Source organism: Arachis hypogaea, chromosome 4, assembly GCF_003086295.3.
Source record: "Arachis hypogaea cultivar Tifrunner chromosome 4, arahy.Tifrunner.gnm2.J5K5, whole genome shotgun sequence".
Lineage (NCBI taxonomy): Eukaryota > Viridiplantae > Streptophyta > Magnoliopsida > Fabales > Fabaceae > Arachis > Arachis hypogaea.
Window position 1 is genome coordinate 107,670,231 of NC_092039.1, and position 22,367 is coordinate 107,692,597.

Here is a 22,367-nt window from a genome sequence, read left to right on the forward strand (position 1 = left end):
TGGACCAGGTCCTCACAGTCATATGTGAAGAGGGCGCCCAATGGAAGAGAGATTCAAGAGGGAAGCCGGTTCAACTGAGAAGGCATGACCTCAAGCCCGTGGCTAGAGGATGGTTGGAGTTCATCCAACGCTCAATCATTCCCACTAGCAACCGGTCCGAAGTTACTATAGACCGGGCCATCATGATTCATAGCATCATGATTGGAGAAGAAGTAGAAGTTCATGAGGTCATAGCCCAAGAACTTTATAAGGTGGCGGACAAGTCCTCTACCTTGGCAAGGTTAGCCTTTCCTCATCTCATTTGTCACCTCTGTTATTCAGTTGGAGTTGACATAGAGGGAGACATCCCCATTGATGAGGACAAACCCATCACTAAGAAAAGGATGGAGCACACAAGAGATCCCACTCATCATGAGATCCCTGAGATCCCTCAAGGGATGAACTTTCCTCCACAAAATTATTGGGAGCAACTGAACACCTCCCTAGGAGAATTGAGTTCCAACATGGGACAACTAAGGGTGGAGCACCAAGAACATTCCATCCTCCTCCATGAAATTAGAGAAGATCAAAGAATCATGAGAGAGGAGCAACAAAGGCAAGGAAGAGACATTGAGGAGCTCAAGCACTCCATAGGATCTTCAAGAGGAAGAACAAGCCACCATCACTAAGGTGGACCCGTTCTTTAATTTCCTTATCCTTTATTTTTATGTTTTTCGAAAATCATGCTTATGTTTATCTATGTTTGTGTCTTGTGATCATTAGTGTCTTAGTGTCTATGCCTTAAAGTTATGAATGTCCTATGAATCCATCACCTTTCTTAAATGAAAAATGTTCTTAATTGAAAAAGAGAAGAATTGCATGAATTTTGAATTTTATAACAGTTTAATTATCTTGATGTGGTGGCAATACTTTTGTTTTCTGAATGTATGCTTAAACAGTGCATATGTCTTTTGAATTTGTGGTTCATGAATGTTGGCTCTTGAAAGAATGATGAAAAAGGAGACATGTTACTGAGGATCTGAAAAATCATAAAAATGATTCTTGAAGCAAGAAAAAGCAGTGAATACAAAAAAAGGAGAAAAAAAGAGACGAAAAAAAAAGAGAAATAAAGTTGTGATCCAAGGCAAAAAGAGTGTGCTTAAGAACCCTGGACACCTCTAGTTGGGGACTCTAGCAAAGCTGAGTCACAATCTGAAAAGGTTCACCCAATTATGTGTCTGTGGCATGTATGTATCCGGTGGTAATACTGGAAGACAGAGTGCTTTGGGCCACGGCCAAGACTCAATAAGTAGCTGTGTTCAAGAATCATCATACTTAACTAGGAGAATCAATGACACTATCTGGATTCTGAGTTCCTAAAGAAGCCAATCATTCCGAATTTCAAAGGATAGAGTGAGATGCCAAAACTATTCAGAGGCAAAAAGCTAAAAGCCCCGCTCATCTAATTAATACTGATCTTAATAGATGTTTTTGGAATTCATTGCATATTCTCTTCTTTTTATCTTATTTGATTTTCAGTTGCTTGAGGACAAGCAACAATTTAAGTTTGGTGTTGTGATGAGCGGATAATTTGTACGCTTCTTGGCATTATTTTTAGTATGTTTTTAGTATGATCTAGTTAGTTTTTAGTATATTTTTATTAGTTTTTAGTTAAAATTCACTTTTCTGGACTTTACTATGAGTTTGTGTGTTTTTCTGTGATTTCAGGTATTTTCTGGCTGAAATTGAGGGACCTGAGCAAAAATCTGATTCAGAGACTAAAAAGGACTGCAGATGCTGTTGGATTCTGACCTCCCTGCACTCAAAGTGGATTTTCTGGAGCTACAGAAGCCCAATTGGCGCGCTCTCAATGGCGTTGGAAAGTAGACATCCTGGGCTTTCCAGCAATATATGATAGTCCATACTTTGCCCAAGATTTGATGGCCCAAACCGGCGTTCAAAGTCACCCTCAGAATTTCCAGCGTTAAACGCCGGAACTGGCACAAGAATGGGAGTTAAACGCCCAAACTGGCACCAAAGCTGGCGTTTAACTCCAAGAAGAGTCTCTACACGAAAATGCTTCATTGCTCAGCCCAAGCACACACCAAGTGGGCCCGGAAGTGGATTTTTATGACATTTACTCATCTCTGTAAACCTTAGGCTACTAGTTTTCTATAAGTAGGACCTTTTACTATTGTATTAAGGAGCTTTTGATCATGTTTTTATGATTGAACCCTCTTTGGGAGGCTGGCCATTCGGCCATGCCTAGACCTTGTTCTTATGTATTTTCAACGGTGGAGTTTCTACAAACCATAGATTAAGGTGTGGAGCTCTGCTGTACCTCAAGTATTAATGCAATTACTAGTGTTCTTCTATTCAATTCCGCTTGTTCTTGTTCTAAGATATCACTTGTTCTTCAACTTGATGAATGTGATGATCCGTGACACTCATCATCATTCTCACCTATGAACGTGTGACTGACAACCACCTCTGTTCTACCTTAGATTGGGTGAATATCTCTTGGATTCCTGATACATGATGCATGGTTGATCGCCTGACAACCGAGCGCTCGCCTGACAACCGAGCCAGCCATTCCGTGAGATCAGAGTCTTCGTGGTATAGGCTAGAACTGATGGCGGCATTCAAGAAAATCCGGAAGGTCTAACCTTGTCTGTGGTATTCTGAGTAGGATTCAATGATTGAATGACTGTGACGTGCTTCAAACTCCTGAAGGCGGGGCGTTAGTGACAGACGCAAAAGAATCACTGGATTCTATTCCGGCCTGATTGAGAACCGACAGATGGATAGCCGTGCCGTGACAGGGTGCGTTGAACATTTCCACTGAGAGGATGGGAGGTAGCCACTGACAACAGTGAAACCCTTGCATAAGCTTGCCATGGAAAGGAGTAAGAAGGATTGGATGAAGACAGTAGGAAAGCAGAGAGACGGAAGGGACACAGCATCTTCATGCGCTTATCTGAAATTCCCACCAATGAATTACATAAGTATCTCTATCTTTATCTTTATGTTTTATTCGTATATCACCCATATCCATTTGAGTTTGCCTGACTAAGATTTACAAGGTGACCATAGCTTGCTTCATACCAACAATCTCTGTGGGATCGACCCTTACTCGCGTAAGGTTTATTACTTGGATGACCCAGTACACTTGCTGGTTAGTTGTGCGAAGTTGTGTTTATGCCATGGTATTGAACACCAAGTTTTTGGATTCATTACCGGGGATTATTTGAGTTGTGAAAAGTATTGATCACAATTTCGCATACCATGCATCTATGTGACATTGTTTGGGTGTGCATATTGTACTTGGTTTGCCTATGTGATTAACGGCTAATTGTTCTACTTGCAATAACTGTTTGTTTGTGTTTGCATCTTCCTACTTATGTTTGCATCTGGAACTCTGTTGGATTATGGTGGATTGGTTGTGGTTGGATTGTTTGGGCCTAGGGCCGTGGTTGAATGAGATGGACCGATGGTTGATTTCGGTTTTGTGGTTCTGGTTTGGAATAAGATATGAAAGGCTATTTTGGTTCAGTATAGATAAACCTTTTGAAAGGCTTTTGATGTTTTTAAGAATTGAACGGTTCCTCTTTTAGAAAAGATTTCCGTCTTTACTTTTATTGTAAACCGTTGTTTGTGAAAAGAGGCATAAGACGATTATTAATCACTAGTACAATTTATCTTCACGTATCCTATTACAGTAATTCCCAAAAACCCTCTACTGAGAACTCTTTCGAGGATGATGTTCTCACCCCTCTACATTTTTCCTCTTTCAGGATATGGGTGCAGAAGTCTCGAAGAATGTAGTTAGTTGTGGTTAAAATGTTATGTATTGCTTTAGATTATTACTTATTATACCCTCGCCTTTATCTTGAGATATTCTGTAAGAGGGACTAGGGATTGTATTGGATACTACTTGTGATATTATCTATAAATATATGTATCTATATGGATGTATCCTTTATGAGTTTTTTGTAAGTTATATGGTATGTATAGATGTACGTTGTATAGCAAAGTATTTTTGGGAGCAGTTTTACGGTTTAAAGTTTTTAAACAGGCTCATATTTTAGTAATAATTAGTATAAGTGTCGTCGTAATGTCCGAGCTATCAGAGTCGCGTAGCCGGAAGCGTGAGCTTTGGTAGTTAGGTTATTACATTATGGTATCAGAGCAGTCCTTCCTGTAGAGCCTGAGGAATGGACCAACTATGCTTCAATTGCATACCCTGAGCTTTTGTCATGTATTAGGTCTTGTCTGATGACGAGAATTAGAGCTTTATGCACATGACGATCTATTAATTAACGCTGTTAGTCTTGCATTGCATGATTCTTGGTATTAAGTTTGGCCGGCTTAATACTAGTGAATTATGTATATAAAAGCACTAATGGGTTATCATAGATGATTTACGAGTTTTGAGTAAAGCGAATCATTGGTTTTGGGAACATTAGAAACTATTTCTCGAGGCTATTCAGTTGTGTATCTTGGATTTTATTTGAGTCGACCTTTTCTTTCATATCCTAACTTGAAGTTCTTGTTTGCTAATCCTCTTGGAAGTAGTTTGATTTTTCAACTCTATTCCTCTATTCATATGCATTCTTGTTTGATCCTAAGTGCATATGCTTGTTTGAAAATCCTTGTTGTATCTATCTTCCTCGGTTTGAGTTCTTCTTGAGTCATGTATTATTCTTTGCTATAGCTTTGAACTTGTCCTATTGCGTTGTGCATTTTAACTCCGGATTCCGAGCCCATTCTTGGAGAACTTGTTGATTCAGTTTTTCTTATTTGACAGTGATCACAGCCAATTTTGAGATTTTTATAAAAATTGCTGTTGATTAGATATATATTTATCTATGTATAAAACTTTAAGATTTCTTATACAGTTTGACAACTATTTATTCCTAATACCCCGCCTGTGCTTTTACTGGTTGATGGAACTGCATTTACTCTAAATTACAATTTGACTTTTCTAGTAATTTTACTATAGTTCCAAAGCACATCTTCATTTGATTATGTATTTGGGTATTTTTCAAAATTTTGAAAAGAAAGGATTTACCCCTTTTGCCTCGGTTGAGTTTCGTTTGATGAAGTACACTTGATTTATTTTTGGTTTGAGTTTGATTTAGCATACCGCATTGTTTATGCCATTGCTGCTTCTTTTGAAAATGTTAGACTCATAGCTTTCTTCTTAGGAACGGACTAAATTCTCTCATTATCTCTACAAGAGTTTTTAGTTAAAGATTTATCCTTGATAAATTACTAATGAGTGAGTTGTCTTTTTCTATGACTTTTGTATTCTTTTGAATCAATTGAAAGCTTGTTTGATGTCTCATACCTAGTGGATCTTGTTTGAACTATCTTGATTTAAGATCCTTTCTTGTGTGGCTTGACTCCTTTTTAAGTACATCCTAATATTCTTGAATATCCTTTTGAAATGGTGATTTCAAGTATACATTTGGAATCTTGTTTTGAATTTTATAAAGCAGATTGAATTCTCTGTGAAGAAGTTCCAAATCGAACTTATTTTTCAGTTGTTTGGTTATAATTGAAACCATTGTTCAATTTTGAAATGTTGTTTTAGTATTGGGCATGCGCTAGTTTAAATGAAGTTTTGAAAGCTTTCTTGTTTATTGGAAACCGGTTTGTTTGTAATGCAACACTTAATTCCTTTACCAATTTGTAGCAAACTTTTACCTCGGATTTTCTTTTCTAAATAGAGCTTAACTTTCTCTTTCGACCTCGCTAAGATTTATATACACGCTTGTTTGAATATGGACTTTGGAGATTTTTGAACAAGCATTTAATTCCTCTTCCGAGTTTTATGATTGCTTTTGGTTAAGTTGTGCACCTAATTATCTTTCTAAAATATTTGAGTGAATATTTTAGCCTTTAGCCAAACTTGTGAGCACCTTGTTTTTAAAACTCTACATAATCTACTTCGACGTGAAATTGAACTAGAGCAAAGCCATATTTATGCTTTTGTTACTCTCTTGAAGGATATTTGTTGCTTAACTTTTCTTTTAGACTGCGAGGTGATTTTCCTGCAAGTTTTCGATTCTTTTATGAACAATGTATTCGGAAGTGTTTTTAATCGTGCTCTTGAAGTTCTGTGAGCTTTGTCTTTGGCTTGAAAGATTATTCTCTATAAACCTCATACTTCTTCGACTCAGCTTGAATTTGTTTCAAACTAATGCGTTGATCCTTCTCCTTGTTTATCCTATTGGATTTCTTTGCTTCAAGGGTTATCTTTGAGGTTTTCAATTGAATTGTGTCTAACAAACTTCATTGCTTGAGTATCCTTGGTTATCTGGGATTGGATACATTCTCTCAAATCTAGAATTACTATCCTTGACATTTGATTCTCCTTTCTAAATCTTGTATCCTTCTGAGTAGACTCGAGAATTATTTTGATGTCACATTCGATCTGTAGACGTGGTAACGCGATGCGTTAGTTCTTTAAGACGTGACATGTGTATATGGAAGGTGAAACGGTAGGTGTACCATGTTATGAGTTGTGGGTGTTTTGCCCCTTGGAAACGAGTTTGCGGGTGTTAGGCTTATGTTTGGCCATAAGGTTGTAAACTATTTGGTGGAGTTGGAAAGTGAAGTTCTGAAGTGGGAACAAGATTGTCAGCGAACATTATGCTGCTGTGTAAATACCAACATGCTTTGCAGCCTTTTACCACACTAATTACCACTTTGCTTTATGAACGCCTATCTTGATTGGCACCCTATTTGACACCTCAAGTTTTTGTAAAGCCTTGAGATCATATGACCTTGTGCATTGAGCCTACCTTGTAAGGTTTGCTTTGCAATCACACTCCTACCTTTGTATTTTTATGCATACGACCAACAAAGTATTTGAAAACCGTACGTATGTTTATATGTTGAGATATATTTTTGCTTCTTCCTTAAATGTGTTCAAGAATGAACTGTTATGAAATTTCTTTCATTTTGTATCAATTTTCGAGGGCGGAAATTTTTATAAGGTGGGTAGAATGTAAGACCCAAAACCTTTGAAAAGTCTTATTATGATCAAGTCTCAAATCATATGGTTATTTGTAGCCTTAATTTCAGAAATTATTTTATTAAAGATAATTAAGGCAAGTTTTGATTTATTGAATTTGGGACGAGTTATGATCTTTATCCAATTTTACAATTATTGGATTATTTTCTATATTTGAATTATAAGGTTGATAGTTGTGAAATAATAAGGATTTTATATGTTTTGGACTAAGTAACTAATATTTTAAATATTAGTACTGCTATTTTGAAAAATAGAGAAATTAAGTATATTATTTCTAATTATTTGATTTGGGTATTTTATTGAAAATAATTTGTAAAAATTGATGAGCAAATTGTATTTTTCCATATACTATTAGTGTTGGATTTACATTGGGTTTCAATTACTATATTATTTCCAATTTTATGTGAAATTACTATATTATCCCTACTTTTATTTGAAATTACCTAAACTACCCCTAGCTTGACAAAAACCCTAAGTTTCAAAATGAAACCCTAGCTCCCTCAAACCCAAGCAGCTGCAACTGCTGCCCCTCTCTACCCTAAACACAAACACTCAGCCATATGAAGAAGGAAGGAAACAGAATTTGAGAGAGAAGAGGCAGAGGAGGGGGGATTGGAAACACGACCCACACCCACGAAACATTGTTGGCCGAACGGAGGAGAGGAGAGGTGAGGAAGCACGGCGCCGGCGGGCATCACTGCCGCCGCGCTGCCGTGTCCATCAGGGAGGGCGAGTGAGCGAGAAAACAGACATGAGAGGCAGAGGGTCGCGTCGCCACGGTCGACCAAGAGAAGCGCCGGAGAAGAAGCTGCTGCGCGACCCAGAACCGCGTTCAACTCGCCGCCGTTCAGGCTCCAGTTGCCGTCACCCTTGTGCAGGCGCCGTTGTGAGGTAGCCTTGCATCCGCCGCCGTCTTCGTGGGGCTTATGTGTGGCCGCGGTCGCTCCTTGCCATCGAGCCCGTGTCGTCGTCTTTCAGCCATCGCCGGAGCAGAGACACGCGAGGGAGGTGGACGCCGCCAAAAGCGCTGCGCCACTGCCGCTGTCTGTGCCCTCGTCGTCGTCGCCAGCATTCTTGAGCGCCGCCATCAGAAATGGTTCAGGTCGCCATTAATGAAGCCAGCCGGGGCTGTTCGAAGGCTTTGCCGCTCATCCCGATCCTACTCTGTTTTGGTTAATGCTGCTGCTATTGTTCTGGCCATCGGAAAATCCTCACTGCCGTCGGAAAACAGCCGCTGAGTCTTCCATGTTGGTAAGCTCTAACCCTGCTTTAGCTTCTCTATCCGTTAATTTCTACATGGGCCATGAGAGTTGTTGCTAAGGCTGGTTGTGCTAGGAGTTTATCGTGAGTTGCCGTCGTTCTGGTCACCGGCTATGGCATTGGTGTTGCCGGAACTGCCACTGGTGCAGCCGCTTCTTGGTTCCCTCGAGTACGGTAAGCGTTTCGATTTGAAAGCCCTTTAGTTACCGCTCTGTTATCATACGCTGAGGTTGTGGCATTAATTGCTGAGATTGAGTTCGGTTGTTGTATGTTGCGATTAGAGTTGTTGATACTGTTGCGAAAGTGGCTTGGATCTGAGGTTTTGGTTGCCGTCAGTTTGGTTTGAGATGAAAGGACTTGATGAGGCATTTGGGTTATGGAATTGCGTTTTGAGGTAGGGGCGCTTTCCAAAAATTATGTTTTATGTATTGGAATTATTACATATGGATACTGATGTGAGATATTGTGTATTTGGTGATTGTATCTGTCTTATGTATTATTTGATTGACTCGAATGATTATGGATGTTGGTCTGGCTGAATTGTTGCGCGGTTTTGTGAAATGCAATATTTTGAAGTTGATTCTTTAAAGATTTAAAATCTGAGTTTAATCCGCTGAGGATTGATTTGATTTGAGTTAATTGTTTTGATGATTTGAAAAGTTGAATGCACTTTTGAATTCAGCCTGGTTTACTTTAATTGACTTGGTTTTGGACAAATGATTTGTTACTGAGCCGTTTCTTTAAAGCTTTGGAAATGAGTTAAATCGGTTAATATTGAGTTGATTTTGAAATGGTTTCCTTGAGATATGCCAATGAGGCGACTATTGGATTTGACTTGCTTTTGAATTGATTTCTAGTTTTGAGCTGTTGAAAAAGAATGAGAAACGATTTAGTTGGGACCCGAACCGGGTGGCAAAGTCCAAGTTTTAGAGGAGATGCTGCCGAAATTTCTATAAAATCCAAGGCTTTGTTTGAAATGTTATTTGGGAAATTTTGAGTTTAATTCCTTTCCTATTTACTTGTAGGATTGTGAATTTAGGTCTTCTTTTATTAATTTACTTAAATCAATTATGAAAAACAATGAAGCTATGCTTTGAAAGAATTACTGAAAAGAGAATCATGACTTCTCCTTATTTTCCAAGAAGAATAGTATGTCTTTGGGAACACGTTATTCAAAAGAGAATTTTACCTTGAGGCTGTTTTAAAAGGTAAAACGGGTTTATGTTTTTCTCTATTAAACATAAAGGGTGTCCATTGGAAGATTTTTCGTGATTTTAAAAGGAATTGGATTTCGATTGATGGACTTTTTTATTTTGACGTTTTGAATGAGATTCAGAGTACCCTTTGAACTCTAGTTTAACACAACAAAAATGATTCTCTTAGCAGTTTGAAATGCTTCAGATTTAATTATGGAATTGAAGCCGGTTTTGTTTTAAGTAAAGGAAATGGCTTTGAAAAGAGTAATTGCTTACATGACTCGGATTGGCTTAGATCCTATTTTACTACTCAAATCAGGAAGCCAAGGTTTTTAATGAATTTGGTGAAATGAGTTATGTTATTCTCCCCTAAAGACTTGGGACTCTGCCGAGAAACTTTTGTTATAAAATCCCATTGTTGTATGGGTGATTTTGAATACTTTGAAATAAATCTTTAACCTTCCATGGTTTTGGAAGTTTTGGAAAGAGAATGCCGAGAGGCTTTGTTTTAAAAAGGGAACTTACTTTGAGTAAATTTGGCTTATGAGCCTGAGATGATTTGAGAAACGAGATTTCTAAAGCCAAGGCTGAAAAGAGTCGAAACTTGATTTCAAAGTGAAATGAATAGAGAAAATGATTTATGGCTTAAATGCCGATTTCATGAATTTGATGATTTTGAATGTGGAAGTGTTGTTTTGTTGTGAGCCAGAATGGCTTGAATGATATGAATATTGGCTGGTTCTAGATTGAACCGTGAGCCGGATGGCTGAGATGGATGTTGATCCATGATTGAGAATGAAAGCATTTATGCTGAGACATTGATAAGTTGTGATGTTGCACTTCCACCATCGGAGATAAGAGTTTCCCTGGGAGGAAGCAGTGGCTAGCCACCACGTGCTCCAGGTGGAGACTCGAAGCTCTTTTAACCCTATGTCGTCAGGGTGGCCGGACACTGTGAAATTCCCGGATGAGCTCACCCCCATAAATATTCACCAGTGAGGGTGATGGATATGGATCATAATTATGATCAAGTTTATATTGAGTATAACTCGAGTTGGGGAGACACGACAGAGGGACAGTCCAACGGTAAGCTACTAGGACTTGTCGGGTTGGCTCTATAACCGACAGATGATATCATCAGCCACTAGGGACAGGCATGCATCATATGCATCTATGTGACATTGTTTGGGTGTGCATATTGTACTTGGTTTGCCTACGTGATTAACTGCTAATTGTTCTACTTGCAATAACTGTTTGTTTGTGTTTGCATCTTCCTACTTGTGTTTGCATCTGGAACTCTGTTAGATTATGGTGGATTGATTGTGGTTGGATTGTTTGGGCCTAGGGCCGTGGTTGAATGAGATGGACCGATGGTTGATTTCGATTTTGTGGTTCTGGTTTGGAATAAGATATGAAAGGCTATTTTGGTTTAGTATAAATAAACCTTTTGAAAGCTTTTGATGTTTTTAAGAATTGAACGGTTCCTCTTTTAGAAAATATTTCCGTCTTTACTTTTATTGTAAACCGTTATTTTTGAAAAGAGGCATAAGACGATTATTAATCACTAGTATGATTTATCTTCACGTATCCTATTACAGTAATTCCCAAAAACCCTCTACTGAGAACCCTTTCGAGGATGATGTTCTCACCCCCCTACATTTTTCCCCTTTCAGGATATAGGTGCAGAAGTCTCGAAGAATGTAGTTAGTTGTGGTTAAAATGTTATGTATTGCTTTAGATTATTACTTATTGTACCCTCGCCTTTATCTTGAGATATTCTGTAAGAGGGATTAGGGATTGTATTGGATACTGCTTGTGATATTATCTATAAATATATGTATCTATATGGATGTATCCTTTATGAGTTTTTTGTAAGTTATATGGTATGTATAGATGTACGTTGTATAGCAAAGGATTTTTGGGAGCGGTTTTACGGTTTAAAGTTTTTAAACAGGCTCATATTTTAGTAATAATTAGTATAAGTGTCGTCGTAATGTCCGAGCTATCAGAGTCGTGCAGCCGGAAGCGTGAGCTTTGGTAGTTAGGTTATTACATTATGGTATCAGAGCAGTCCTTCCTGTAGAGCCTGAGGAATGGACCAACTATGCTTCAATTGCATACCCTGAGCTTTTATCATGTATTAGGTCTTGTCTGATGATGAGAATTAGAGCTTTATGCACATGACGAACTATTGATTAACGCTGTTAGTCTTGCATTGCATGATTCTTGGTATTAAGTTTGGCCGGCTTAATACTAGTGAATTATGTATATGAAAGAACTAATGGGTTATCATAGATGATATACGAGTTTTGAGTAAAGCGAACCGCTGGTTTTGGGAACGTTAGAAACTATTTCTCGAGGCTATTCAGTTGTGTATCTTGGATTTTATTCGAGTCGACCTTTTCCTTCATATCCTAACTTCAAGTTCTTGTTTGCTAATCCTCTTGGAAGTAGTTTGATTTTTCAACTCTATTCCTCTAAATAGAATTAGATTCCTTGAATTTTGGATGTCAACTTTATAAAGTCTCTTATAGATTTAAGTAATAAAAAATATATATTTATTTTTTTATTTCATCCAAATGTAATTTATGGGAGAAGATTTTTTTTATGATTCAGGATTATTTATTATAAACCGTAATAAAATCGTATTAGAAAATAAGAAAAATAGAATCTAACCTAGTCACTATCCCTGGATTTGTTTTTCTGCCGCTGAATTAATAAAACAGTGTGCTAAAAGTGTTATAAAATCCACCATCTTCGTCCCTAAAATTTCATCACTATTAAATCAAAAATTAAACCCAAATCACATTTGCAATCAAAACATACCTTAGCCATTTCTTATGATTTGCATTATTGTGCGAATTTTAACAAGGTTCTTTAATCTTATTGAATTTTTTTTCATGGTGTTGATTCATGAGTTTAATTTTTTTAAGGGTTTTTAAAGGATATTTTATCCTTGTTAATTGATTCATATAAAAAATATATTAGGTGATTCACTCCGTATAATTTTTTGTTGAATTTAACTTAATCGCTATTCCTGTTTTTATTTTTCCGTCGCTAAATTATCAAATTAGTGTGCCAAAAAGGTTTTAAATTCCACCATTTTTGCCTATAAAATTTTATCACTGTTAGTTCAAAAAATTCAAATTAAAATCACGTTTACAATCAAAATATATCTTAAGCATGTCTTACGATTTGTATCATTGTGCAAATTTTTACAAGGAACTTTAATTATTTGTTAAATTTGTTTTCACTTTTGTAACAAATTTCTCTTTTTTATAAAAAAATTTTGTTACAAAATATTACTTTGTATTGTAACAGTTTCATTTTTTGTTACAAATTTTTTTTTTAACAGGACATACTGCAACAGGTCTTTTTTGTTACAAATTTTTTTTGTTTCAAAATTTGTTTTTTTAACAGTTTTTTTTATTACAAAAATTATTTTTTCTTGTAGTGAGCATAGCCCCAGATGTGCCCTAAAAGTAACAACGATACACACCGATGTCTGGAAAGATGAATGTGTCCGTCGAAGTAATCAAATGGTGTGTACACATGACTCATTAAATAATTTAAGTATAATTGTGACTAGCGTGTGAACTTTCAAGTGTGATTTTGTCTATTCTTCTTAAAAATAAATTATTAAACTCAAATTAAAAAATATTTTAATTATCCTTTTCAATTTTTTTATTTGAAAAACTATCCTTTTAAATAAAATAGAAAATAACTAACCTTAACTAAAAAAATTAATTATAGTTTAAATAGAATTAGATTCTTTCGAATTTTGAATGTCAACTTTATAAAGTCTCTTATAGATTTAAGAAATAAAAAATATATATTTATTTTTTTATTTCATCCAAATATAATTTATGAGAGAAGATTTTTTTTATGATTCAGGATCATTTATTATAAACCGTAATAAAATCGAATTAGGAAATAAGAAAAATAGAATCTAACCTAATCACTATCCCTGGATTTGTTTTTCCACCGCTGAATTAATAAAACAGTGTGCTAAAAGGGTTATAAATCCACCATCTTCGTCTCTAAAATTTCGTCACTATTGGATCAAAAAATTAAACCCAAATCACGTTTGCAATAAAAATATGCCTTAACCATTTGTTACGATTTGCATTATTTTGCAAATTTTCACAAGGTACTTTAATCTTATTGAATTTTTTCATGGCGTTGATTCATATGTTTGATTTTTTTTCCCAGTGTTTTTAAAGGATATTTTTTATCCTTGTTAATTGATTCATATAAAAAATATATTAGGTGATTCACTCCATATTATTTATTGTTGAATTTAACTTAATCATTATTCCTGTTTTTATTTTTCCGTCGCTAAATTATCAAATTAGTGTGCCAAAAAGGTTTTAAATTCCACCATTTTTGCCTATAAAATTTCATCACTGTTAGGTCAAAAAATTGAAATTAAAATCACGTTTACAATCAAAATATATCTTAAGCATGTCTTACGATTTGTATCATTGTGCAAATTTTTACAAGGAACTTTAGTTATTTGTTAAATTTGTTATCACTTTTGTAACAAATTTCTCTTTTTTATCAAAAAATTTTGTTACAAAAGATTACTTTGTATTGCAACAGTTTCATTTTTTTTTACAAAATTTTTTTTAACAGGACATACTGCAACAAGTCTTTTTTGTTACAAATTCTTTTTGTTTTAAAATTTTACTTTTTTGTAACAGCTTTTTTTGTTACAAATATTATTTTTTCTTGTAATGAGCATAGCCCCAGGTGTGCAGTAAAAGTAACGATGATACACGCCGATGTCTGGAAGGGTGAATGTGTCCGTCGAAGTAATCAAATAGTGTGTACACATGACTCATTAAATAATTTAGGTATAATTGTGACTAGCGTGTGAACTTTCAAGTGTGATTTTGTCTATTCTTCTTAAAAATAAATTATTAAACTCAAATTAAAAAAATATTTTAATTATCCTTTTCAATTTTTTTATTTGAAAAACTATCCTTTTAAATAAAATAGAAAATAACTAACCTTAACTAAAAAAATAAATTCTAGTTTAAATAGAATTAGATTTATTCGAATTTTGAATATCAACTTTATAAAGTCTATTATAGATTTAAGAAATAAAAAATATATATTTATTTTTTTATTTCATCCATATATAATTTATGAGAGAAGATTTTTTTATGATTCAGGATCCTTTATTATAAATCGTAATAAAATCGAATTAGGAAATAAAAAAAAATAGAATCTAACCTAATCACTATCCATGGATCTGTTTTTCTGTCGCTGAAATAATAAAACTGTGTGCTAAAAAGGTTATAAATCTACCATCTTCGTCCCTGAAATTTCATCACTATGGGATCAAAAAATTAAACCCAAATCACGTTTGCAATCAAAATATGCCTTAGCCATTTGTTACGATTTGCATCTTAGTCATTTGTTACGATTTGCATCATTGTGCGAATTTTCACAAGGTACTTTAGTCTTATTGAATTTTTTTCATGGCGTTGATTCATATGTTTGATTTTTTTCAGGGTTTTTAAAGGATATTTTTTATCCTTGTAAATTGATTCATATAAAAATTATATTAGGTGATTCACTCCATATTATTTTTTGTTGAATTTAACCTAATTACTATTCCTGTTTTTGTTTTTCCGTCGCTAAATTATCAAATTAGTGTGCCAAAAAGGTTTTAAAATCCACCATTTTTGCCTATAAAATTTCATCACGGTTAGGTCAAAAAATTCAAACTGAAATCACGTTTACATTCAAAATATATCTTAAGCATTTCTTACGATTTGTATCATTGTGCGAATTTTTACAAGGCACTTTAATTATTTGTTAAATTTGTTATCACTTTTGTAACAAATTTCTGTTTTTTATCAAAAAAATTTATACAAAATATTAGTTTATATTGTAACAGTTTCATTTTTTGTTACAAAAATTTTTTGTAACGGGACATATTGCAACAGGTCTTTTTTATTACAAATTCTTTTTGTTTCAAAATTTTGGTTTTATGTAACAATTTTTTTGTTACAAATATTATTTTTTTCTTGTAGTGAGCATAGCCCCCATGTGTGCACTAAAAGTAACGACGATACAAGCCGATGTCTGGAAGGGTGAATGTGTCCGTCGAAGTAATCAAATGGTGTGTACACGTGACTCATTAAATAATTTAGGTATAATTGTAACTGGCGTGTGAACTTTCAAGTGTATTTTTGTCTATTCTTCTTAAAAATAAATTATTATACTCAAATTTAAAAAATATTTTAATTATTCATTTCAATTTTTTATTTTAAAAATTATCCTTTATAATAAAATAGAATATAACTAACCTTAACTAAAAAAATTAATTCTAGTTTAAATAGAATTAGATTCCTTCGAATTTTGGATGTCGACTTTATAAAGTCTCTTATAGATTTAAGTAATAAAAAATATTTATTTATTTTTTTATTCCATCCAAATTTAATTTATGGGAGAAGATTTTTTTTATGATTCAGAATCCTTTATTATAAACCGTAATAAAATCGTATTAGAAAATAAGAAAAATAGAATCTAACCGAGTTACTATCCCTAGATTTGTTTTTCTGCCGCTGAATTAATAAAACGGTGTGCTAAAAGGATTATAAAATCCACTATCTTCGTCCCTAAAATTTCATCACTATTGAATCAAAAAATTAAACCCAAATCACATTTGCAATCAAAACATACCTTAGCCATTTCTTATGATTTGCATTATTGTGCGAAATTTTACAAGGTACTTTAATCTTATTGAATTTTTTTCCATGGCGTTGATTCATGAGTTTAATTTTTTTTTTCAGGGTTTTTAAAGGATATTTTTTATCCTTGTTAATTGATTCATATAAAAAATATATTACGTGATTCACTCCATATAATGTTTTGTTGAAATTAACCTAATCGCTATTCCTGTTTTTGTTTTTCCGTCGCTAAATTATCAAATTAGTGTGTCAAAAAGGTTTTAAATTCCACCATTTTTGCCAATAAAATTTTATCACTGTTAGGTCAAAAATTCAAACTGAAATCACGCTTACAATCAAAATATATCATAAGCATTTTTTACGATTTGTATCATTGTACAAATTTTTACAAGGAACTTTAATTATTTGTTAAATTTGTTATCACTTTTGTAACAAATTTCTCTTTTTTATAAAAAAATTTTGTTACAAAATATTACCTTGTATTGTAACAGTTTCATTTTTTGTTACAAAAAATTTTTTTTTAACAGGACATACTGCAACAGGTCTTTTTTGTTACAAATTCTTTTTTTTCAACATTTTGATTTTTTGTAACAGTTATTTTTGTTACAAATATTATTTTTTCTTGTAGAGCCCCAAGTGTACACTAAAAGTAACGATGATACACGCCGATGTCTGAAAGGGTGAATGTGTCTGTTGAAGTAATCAAATGGTGTGTACACGTGACTCATTAAATAATTTAAGTATAATTGTGACTAGCGTGTGAACTTTCAAGTGTGATTTTGTCTATTCTTAAAAATAAATTATAAAACTCAAATTAAAAAATATTTTAATTATCCTTTTCAATGTTTTTATTTGAAAAACTATCCTTTTAAATAAAATAGAAAATAACTAACCTTAACTAAAAAAATTAATTCTAGTTTAAATAGAATTAGATTCCTTCGAATTTTGAATGTCAACTTTATAAAGTCTCTTATAGATTTAAGAAATAAAAAATATATATTTATTTTTTTATTTCATCCAAATATAATTTATGAGAGAAGATTTTTTTTATGATTCAGGATCATTTATTATGAACCGTAATAAAATCGACTTAGAAAATAAGAAAAATAGAATCTAACCTAATCACTATCCCTGGATTTGTTTTTCCACCGCTGAATTAATAAAACAGTGTGCTAAAAGGGTTATAAATCCACCATCTTCGTCCCTAAAATTTTATCACTGTTGGATCAAAAAATAAACCCAAATCACATTTGCAATCAAAATATGCCTTAACCATTTGTTACGATTTGCATCATTGTGCGAATTTTCACAAGGTACTTTAATCTTATTGAATTTTTTTTCATGGCGTTGATTCATATGTTTGATTTTTTTCCCAAGGTTTTTAAAGGATATTTTTTATCCTTGTTAATTGATTCATATAAAAAATATATTTGGTGATTCACTCCATATTATTTTTTTTTTTGAATTTAACCTAATCACTATTCCTATTTTTGTTTTTTCGTCGCTAAATTATCAAATTAGTGTGCCAAAAAGGTTTTAAAATCCACCATTTTTGCCTATAAAATTTCATCAATGTTAGGTCAAAAAATTCAAACTGAAATCACGTTTACAATCACAATATATCTTAAGCATTTCTTATGATTTGTATCATTGTGCGAATTTTTACAAGGTACTTTTATTATTTGTTAAATTTGTTATCACTTTTATAACAAATTTCTATTTTTTATCAAAAAAATTTGTTACAAAATATTACTTTGTATTGTAACAGTTTCATTTTTTGTTATAAAAATTTTTTGTAACTGGACATACTGTAATAGGTCTTTTTTGTTACAAATTCTTTTTGTTTCAAAATTTTGGTTTTATGTAACAATTTTTGTTGTTACAAATATTATTTTTTCTTGTAGTGAGCATAGCCCCATGTGTGCACTAAAAATAACGACGACACACGCCGATGTCTGGAAGGGTGAATGTTTCCGTCAAAGTAATCAAATGGTGTGTACACGTGACTCATTAAATAATTTAGGTATAACTGTGACTAGCGTGTGAACTCTCAAGTGTATTTTTGTCTATTTTTCTTAAAAACAAATTATTAAACTCAAATTAAAAAAATATTTTAATTATCCTTTTCAATTTTTTTATTTCAAAAATTATCCTTTTAAATAAAATAGAATATAAATAACCTTAACTAAAAAAATTAATTCTAGTTTAAATAGAATTAGATTCCTTCGAATTTTGGATGTCAACTTTATAAAGTCTCTTATAGATTTAAGTAATAAAAAATATATATTTATTTTTTTATTTCATCCAAATATAATTTATGGGAGAAGATTTTTTTATGATTCAGGATCATTTATTATAAACCGTAATAAAATCGTATTAGAAAATAAGAAAAATAGAATCTAACCTAATCATTATCTCTGGATTTGTTTTTCTGCCACTGAATTAATAAAACAGTGTGCTAAAATGGTTATAAAATCCATTATCTTCGTCCCTAAAATTTCATCACTATTGGTTCAAAAAATTAAACCCAAATCACATTTGCAATCAAAACATACCTTAGCCATTTCTTACGATTTGCATCATTGTGCGAATTTTTACAAGGTACTTTAATCTTATTGAATTTTTTTCATGGCATTGATTCATGAGTTTAATTTTTTTTTTAGAATTTTTAAAGGATATTTTTTATCATTGTTAATTGATTCATATAAAAAATATATTAGGTGATTCACTCCATATAATTTTTTGTTGAATTTAACCTAATCGCTATTCCTGTTTTTGTTTTTCCGTCGCTAAATTATCAAATTAGTGTGCCAAAAAGGTTTTAAATTCCACCATTTTTGCCTATAAAATTTTATCACTGTTAGTTCAAAAAATTCAAATTAAAATCACGTTTACAATCAAAATATATCTTAAGCATGTCTTATGATTTGTATCATTGTGCAAATTTTTACAAGGAACTTTAATTATTTGTTAAATTTGTTTTCACTTTTGTAACAAATTTCTCTTTTTTATAAAAAAATTTTGTTACAAAATATTACTTTGTATTGTAACAGTTTCATTTTTTGTTACAAAATTTTTTTTAACAGGACATACTGCAACAGGTCTTTTTTGTTACAAATTTTTTTTGTTTCAAAATTTGTTTTTTTAACAGTTTTTTTTATTACAAAAATTATTTTTTCTTGTAGTGAGCATAGCCCCAGATGTGCCCTAAAAGTAACGACGATACACACCGATGTCTGGAAAGATGAATGTGTCCGTCGAAGTAATCAAATGGTGTGTACACATGACTCATTAAATAATTTAAGTATAATTGTGACTAGCGTGTGAACTTTCAAGTGTGATTTTGTCTATTCTTCTTAAAAATAAATTATTAAACTCAAATTAAAAATATTTTAATTATCCTTTTCAATTTTTTTATTTGAAAAACTATCCTTTTAAATAAAATAGAAAATAACTAACCTTAACTAAAAAAATTAATTATAGTTTAAATAGAATTAGATTCTTTCGAATTTTGAATGTCAACTTTATAAAGTCTCTTATAGATTTAAGAAATAAAAAATATATATTTATTTTTTTATTTCATCCAAATATAATTTATGAGAGAAGATTTTTTTTATGATTCAGGATCATTTATTATAAACCGTAATAAAATCGAATTAGGAAATAAGAAAAATAGAATCTAACCTAATCACTATCCCTGGATTTGTTTTTCCACCGCTGAATTAATAAAACAGTGTGCTAAAAGGGTTATAAATCCACCATCTTCGTCCCTAAAATTTCGTCACTATTGGATCAAAAAATTAAACCCAAATCACGTTTGCAATAAAAATATGCCTTAACCATTTGTTACGATTTGCATTATTTTGCAAATTTTCACAAGGTACTTTAATCTTATTGAATTTTTTCATGGCGTTGATTCATATGTTTGATTTTTTTTCCCAGTGTTTTTAAAGGATATTTTTTATCCTTGTTAATTGATTCATATAAAAAATATATTAGGTGATTCACTCCATATTATTTATTGTTGAATTTAACTTAATCATTATTCCTGTTTTTATTTTTCCGTCGCTAAATTATCAAATTAGTGTGCCAAAAAGGTTTTAAATTCCACCATTTTTGCCTATAAAATTTCATCACTGTTAGGTCAAAAAATTGAAATTAAAATCACGTTTACAATCAAAATATATCTTAAGCATGTCTTACGATTTGTATCATTGTGCAAATTTTTACAAGGAACTTTAGTTATTTGTTAAATTTGTTATCACTTTTGTAACAAATTTCTCTTTTTTATCAAAAAATTTTGTTACAAAAGATTACTTTGTATTGCAACAGTTTCATTTTTTTTTACAAAATTTTTTTTAACAGGACATACTGCAACAAGTCTTTTTTGTTACAAATTCTTTTTGTTTTAAAATTTTACTTTTTTGTAACAGCTTTTTTTGTTACAAATATTATTTTTTCTTGTAATGAGCATAGCCCCAGGTGTGCAGTAAAAGTAACGATGATACACGCCGATGTCTGGAAGGGTGAATGTGTCCGTCGAAGTAATCAAATAGTGTGTACACATGACTCATTAAATAATTTAGGTATAATTGTGACTAGCGTGTGAACTTTCAAGTGTGATTTTGTCTATTCTTCTTAAAAATAAATTATTAAACTCAAATTAAAAAAATATTTTAATTATCCTTTTCAATTTTTTTATTTGAAAAACTATCCTTTTAAATAAAATAGAAAATAACTAACCTTAACTAAAAAAATAAATTCTAGTTTAAATAGAATTAGATTTATTCGAATTTTGAATATCAACTTTATAAAGTCTATTATAGATTTAAGAAATAAAAAATATATATTTATTTTTTTATTTCATCCATATATAATTTATGAGAGAAGATTTTTTTATGATTCAGGATCCTTTATTATAAATCGTAATAAAATCGAATTAGGAAATAAAAAAAAAATAGAATCTAACCTAATCACTATCCATGGATCTGTTTTTCTGTCGCTGAAATAATAAAACTGTGTGCTAAAAAGGTTATAAATCTACCATCTTCGTCCCTGAAATTTCATCACTATGGGATCAAAAAATTAAACCCAAATCACGTTTGCAATCAAAATATGCCTTAGCCATTTGTTACGATTTGCATCTTAGTCATTTGTTACGATTTGCATCATTGTGCGAATTTTCACAAGGTACTTTAGTCTTATTGAATTTTTTTCATGGCGTTGATTCATATGTTTGATTTTTTTCAGGGTTTTTAAAGGATATTTTTTATCCTTGTAAATTGATTCATATAAAAATTATATTAGGTGATTCACTCCATATTATTTTTTGTTGAATTTAACCTAATTACTATTCCTGTTTTTGTTTTTCCGTCGCTAAATTATCAAATTAGTGTGCCAAAAAGGTTTTAAAATCCACCATTTTTGCCTATAAAATTTCATCACGGTTAGGTCAAAAAATTCAAACTGAAATCACGTTTACATTCAAAATATATCTTAAGCATTTCTTACGATTTGTATCATTGTGCGAATTTTTACAAGGCACTTTAATTATTTGTTAAATTTGTTATCACTTTTGTAACAAATTTCTGTTTTTTATCAAAAAAATTTATACAAAATATTAGTTTATATTGTAACAGTTTCATTTTTTGTTACAAAAATTTTTTGTAACGGGACATATTGCAACAGGTCTTTTTTATTACAAATTCTTTTTGTTTCAAAATTTTGGTTTTATGTAACAATTTTTTTGTTACAAATATTATTTTTTTCTTGTAGTGAGCATAGCCCCCATGTGTGCACTAAAAGTAACGACGATACAAGCCGATGTCTGGAAGGGTGAATGTGTCCGTCGAAGTAATCAAATGGTGTGTACACGTGACTCATTAAATAATTTAGGTATAATTGTAACTGGCGTGTGAACTTTCAAGTGTATTTTTGTCTATTCTTCTTAAAAATAAATTATTATACTCAAATTTAAAAAATATTTTAATTATTCATTTCAATTTTTTATTTTAAAAATTATCCTTTATAATAAAATAGAATATAACTAACCTTAACTAAAAAAATTAATTCTAGTTTAAATAGAATTAGATTCCTTCGAATTTTGGATGTCGACTTTATAAAGTCTCTTATAGATTTAAGTAATAAAAAATATTTATTTATTTTTTTATTCCATCCAAATTTAAT